The sequence below is a fragment of the Urocampus carinirostris genome, chromosome 17 (genome assembly GCF_059441175.1).
Source record: "Urocampus carinirostris isolate Australia breed hairy pipefish chromosome 17, RoL_Ucar_1.0, whole genome shotgun sequence".
In the NCBI taxonomy this organism is placed as follows: Eukaryota; Metazoa; Chordata; class Actinopteri; order Syngnathiformes; family Syngnathidae; genus Urocampus; species Urocampus carinirostris.
This window is the reverse complement of record NC_142365.1, coordinates 23,856,594-23,862,593: the sequence shown is the minus strand read 5'-3', so window position 1 is coordinate 23,862,593 and position 6,000 is coordinate 23,856,594.

Genomic DNA, 6,000 nt, shown 5'->3' with positions numbered 1-6,000 from the left:
TTTGTGCGTATTGTGACATAACTGGTAAAGTATGTTTTTGTTGCTTTAATCCAATCAGAAGAGCCGTTTGGGACCCAAAACAGCCGGCTTATATTCGTGAGATGAGCCGAAAGAACCGGTTGTCTATTTCTCTCATGGTCAATTTGCATTTTTCCATGTTTTCCACATTGATGGCTTTAAATCTTATGAGTATAGAAAGGTTAAATTGTTTTCTATTTTATGTTTTCATTCCCTTTTTATTTACATTTTTTCTTTACCGGTGGTACAGACAATTGAGGGAGACCGTGTGACGGGGTGATGGACAGACCCAAATGCAGGGAACAAGGAGATGGGAATTAAGGAATATGATCAAACCCCAACATGGGGGGCGTTTGTTTAACAACAACAACTTTAGTGGGGAGGGAATGTGGAACCGGAATTGCTGAAGAGGGAAACATTAGAGGGAGTTGTCTTGGGGTGTCAAAAATCTCGAAACGGAGATTTCGGAGTACCTTTAAAAAGATGGCTGGAGTGGAAGATATTTCGACAAGGAGGGAACTGAAGAAGGAAGTTTGGGATGAGAAGTTTGAAATGTTGAGCGAGAGATTTGGGAGTACATTAAAGAAAGTGCTAGGAGTGGCAGGTCTTGGAGTGATTTAACCTAGAACGAGAAGGAGACTTTATAAAAAGTGGTTGGAGTGGCAGGTATTGCAGTGGATTAAGGAGAAAACTGGAGAAGGAAGTAGTGTGAGGAAAGTTTCTCGCAGGACGTGGCTAATTGTCCGATAAGAACCACCTGAGGAGAGGAATTGTGAGGAAGACTTGATAATTGTATAATGCTGCCAACTCTTGGAGAGGGAGATCGACTGCAGGCACCAAACCATGACAGACAGGACTTACATTGAACAGGTTGTAAACATGGGTGTCTCCCCACCAATTAAGAGCCACTTCCGTTCGAGTGTACACATGCCAATTTCTACCTAAACAATATATTTAGCCACTCATTCACACCATCCAGAAAACTAAAATAACTGATCAGGTAAAAAAAGGGAAATAGTAATAATAAAATATATGAATTCAATAATTAACAACAGTAATAATTAGTTAATAATGATATACGAATAAGTGAAGAAATAACAAAAAAGCAAAAAAAAAAAAAAATCAAGAATAATAATATAAAAGCAAAGTGGGGCTTCTCGGAGCTATTGATCATCTATATCAGGGTTCAGAATTTTTTTTTTTGACCCAAAGAGCGATAATAGCAAAATATTTAGATTTGTTTTTTTTTTTGAGAGAGAGAGCGAGAGAGTGTCATACCATATTTTAAGACAATTACTTAAAATCATTGAGGTTCATTTTGACCTTCATTTTTCTCATAATTAATGGTTTCAAAACAGGGTGAAAGAAGAGTTCTTCTGTACAAATGACGCAAAATACGGCAAACAAGGATACTGAGTATTTACGGCGCAGCACTTGGCAGAGAAAAGTAGGTTGTGTGCATAGCTCCGCCCACCCCTACCACTCACCCAATCAAATTGCTCTGTGTGCTGGCTGGCCTTTCTGGCTGTTTACAGTTTTTCTGTAGGTTCTATGAAAAAAAAGTGTCTCAATAGTGATCCTAAATTGTTTAATGAGCTTCCATATAGTTTAGTGATGTACATTAAAACGGTCTGTTGGTGTGACGCCAAGACTAGAAACTTTAGTGTCTTTATATACTGGACCGATCCACGCTCTGTTAGCGCTACAATAGCAATGCGTGCGTTATACTGGATTTTGCGGTTTATCAGAACAGGACTGATATGGATGAGATTCACATGAGTATAGTTTTATTTTTGAGTCATATCCATCAATCCATTTTCTTCCGCTTTTATGGGGTGGAGTCCCGGGGACAGCAGCGAAGCTCAGTTTTTCTTAATTGATTTCTTTTTTTTCTTATCTTATTACTTTTTTCATGCTTTCCTCCCTCTTTTGTCTTTTTTTCTCAACATTTTCCTTTTTCTTTTCTTTTTTCTTCTTTTGTTTGTTCTATACCCGAGTTTTTTACTTCTTTTCATTGATTTTTTTTCCTCTTTGTTTTCATTTTTTCACTTGTTCCTTTTTGTCTTAGATTATTACTTTCTTTTTGATTTGTTTTTCTTTTTCTTTTATTTCGAACATTAAAATAAAAACAGGAAAAAAACAATGATTCAACAACAAAATAATGTCACACTTTTTAAAATGTCATTTATCTCCTTTTGTTTCTTTTTCTTTTTTTTTTGCTTTATTTTTTCCCATGCTGTCTTTTTGTGCATATTGTGACATAATAACTGGTAAAGTATCCAAAAAAATCTGAAGAGCTGTTTGGGAGCCGAAAGAGTCTTTTTAGTGAGCCAAGCCGAAAAAGCCAGTTCTCAAAATAGAGCAGGAATTCTCATCCCTTCCCCCGTCTGGCTTATCCTCGATCCGGGACAACATGTCGCTGTGAGTGCTAAAAGGAAGCAATTGCAGTGGGTTTGATTTTAGGGGTGGGCGATATTGGGAATTTTGATATTGATCCAATCCAAGCATATACACCCTACACCGGTGTTTCTCAATTGGTGGGTCAGGACCCAAAAGTGGGTCACGGACCAGTTTTTCAGTGGGTAAAAATAAGGGTGCGGAAAAAATATCTTGGGGTCTATTAAACTCCTTAACAGTAAATAGTGACAATAGTAAAAACATGCCTAGTTCTCCCATTAGTTCATCCAAAGTCATATTATATATACAGTATATAATGGCTGGCAACCATTTCAGGGCGTCCCCTGCCCACTGACCAAAGATAGCTGGGATGGGCTCCAGCAGCCCGCGACCCTACTGAGGATAAGCTGTGCAGAAAATGGATGTATTTTATTTTTGAATCTTGTTTTTAACAACCTTTGTAAACACTGTACACCCGGGTTGCAAAGACAATGTAATTGGCATTTTTGTCAGGACCAGAACGGAGACAAGACCCACTTGCGTTGCATTTCTCACAAATCTTATTGGAAGAAAGAGAAAGGGTTGCGCCCACGATCTGGTGATTGCTGGATGCGGGAAGCTGGTTTCTCTAATACTCGGATTGTTCTCTGAACGAGCGATGGCTGCGTCGGGGACGGAAAAAACGTGTCAGTCGGATAACTCTTGGGTGAGCTGTCCACTTCAGGACAAAAAGAGGTCGAAAGCCAGGACGGGAGAGTAGTAGATGTGGTCAAGATCACAAACAAGTCGAAGGCGGGGGACAGACGGGAGGAAAAAAACGGGACAGGTGGGAGTCGGGGTCGAAAAAGGCTTGCCTGGTGTTGACTGAGGTTCGCAGATGGACTGACAAAAGGGGACAGACAGGACTGGGTACAAGTACTGATCGGGAGCCAATAAGAGCCCGCGGCAGTTGGCGCGAAATGAGCAGGCACAGCTGAGTCACATCAGTAATCATGACAATTTTATGCTAATGACAACAAATCAGAATCAGAATCACCTTTATCATCATTGCTACAACATGATTACGGTTGCAGTCTAGTAATGTACAACATAAAAACTCGCATATAGAAAAATATAAAGCATTCACCTCTAATTTAAAGTATAAAGACAATTTCAAATTGCAAGCACACAGTTTTTTAGTATACAACCATCGATGAGCTAACTAGACGTTTGTGTGTAAACTTGAATCATTTTAAATGGTGCAATTTGTGCAATTTATTTGCGGTTTATGGATGAGAAAGGCTACAGAAGACATTGATTTTTCTACCCATTGTGTGGTGTAGATCGTTTGGGTTCCGTGGTTGATGTTTTTTTTTTTTTGCTAAAGGTACATCATGGTATTGTGGATAAGCGGAAGACAATGGATGTATATATATATATATATATATATATATATATATATATATATATATATATATATATAAAATCAGGGTTCGCGCAGGTGCTTAAAATCCTTGGAAATGCTTGAATGTTAATGTTGCATTTTCAAAGATTGAAAATACTTGAAATTTCTGCCATGTTTCTCAACAATCCTGCTTAAGAATGAGGCCGACACTGACCTCTTGTGGCTTCAATTTGCCGTTGTTTCTCTTCTTCTCTCGTGATTAACTGCATATGGCATTAGTTTGTACAGCATTGTCCTGTAAATCAACAGATCCGGGAAGGAAGGTGCTAAAACTGTGCCTGCCAGTCAAGTTATGTTTTATACCAATGTAATATTTGCCTCTGGTACCGTGACTTAAGATATCGTGATAACGAGATGGGTTATAAACCTCTACTATCAGTGACTGGTATTGGTATCAATGAAAATTAGTATTGGATCAGCATTACAAGGGACATTGTGTGATACATGTATTTGACCACTAGATGTCACTGTACCGCATGGTCAAACCGAAAACGAGTGCTACAAAGCACAAGGAATAATTCTAACTACAGAGACTCAAAGTGACTAAACCACACTATTTTTGAATAAAAAAAATTGCCCAAACCTTTGTGAGGTTCCTGGTTTTCCTGGTAGCCCTAGCAGCAATATGGTAGACAATCATGTCAGCTTTCTAAATGTGAGGCTTCTGTTTTGTCAAACAAATACAATGTTCTGACCTACAACTATATAAAAAAACACATTTATATGACACTGATGTATTAACACGAGGACGAGCTAAATAATACACACTCTCCCTTTAATATTTGGCGTGAAAGATTCGTAATGTAACATTTATAATTGTCGGCAGATTCCCTTCCTGGCATAAAAATATATTTGACGCGTGGTGCTTTGTACTGATAAAAGTAGCAAACCAGTGTTTCTATTTTTAATCTCATCCCTTATCTGTATTAGCTGCCACAGAGCGTTTTTGATGTTTTATTTATTTCCTACCCTTTTGCGGTGCAGTGTATGCTAGCTGTGGTTGACGGAATAATGAATTCTGGTGTTTACTAAAAGATCCTGAAGGAGAACGTTTGGCCATCAGTTTATGCCCTCAAACTCAAGCGCTTTTGGATCATGCAGCAGGACAACGATTCAAAACTGACCAACAAGTCGACTACCGAATGGCTCAAAAGAAATAATTTAATTTTTAATTAAAATCCAATTAGAGATGCTTGGATGTGACCTTAAACGGGCAGAAAATGAAACAAAACACTCCAATTTGGCAGATTTGAAACAATTTCGCAAAGAAGAGTGGGTAAAAAATTCTCCACAGTGTTGGGAAAGACTTATTATAAATTATTGTAAATGTTTTTTATGTTATCGCTACCAAAGGTGGCCGAACTCACCATGTGGTTCAGGGGGCAATTACTCTTTCAGGTTTGGATTTATTTTGTGCCGTTCCAAACTGCATTTTGTATTCCCTTGGGTTGTCACAGCCAGAACGGAATCAGGACCCAGATGTGTAACGTTAACCACAAGTTTATTGAGATAAAGAGGAAGGGCAGCACCGCGATCCGGTGCTAGTTGGACGCGGGGGGAAGCAAGCCGCTCACAGAATCGGATCGTGATCCGAATGCGGTTTTCCGGAACGGGAGATAGTGGTGTCGAAGACGGAAAAAAACAAGTCGATAGCCGGGACGGGAGAGCAAAACGTGGTCGGGGTAAAAAAACAGGTCGTAGCCGGAGACAAACGAGGAAATCAGGAAATGGATGGGTAGAAAACAGGTGCAAAAAGTGGGACCGATGGGAGTCAGAGTCAAAGTGCTTGCCTTGTAGAAACACAGTTTCGCTGACGGACTGACAACAGGCAAATGAAAGGACTGAGCTTAAATAGGTCGGGTAGCCAATCGGGAAGCCCGCAGCGGCTGCGGCCAAACAGGCACGGGTGAAACTAATCAGTCATCATGACATGGGTTGTATCAGTGTGATATTAGAATATGTTTGATACCATACCATACAGTGGCTTGATTATTAAAAATAATGTTGTTACATTTATATTTTTTTGGGTGATTAAAATCATGACTAGTCAGACTATTATTCATATTTTTCATAAGAAAAATGGGGCGTTTGTGAGTTTCTGTGGAATGTATTCTTCCTTGTGCTTTGTAGCACTCCTTTTG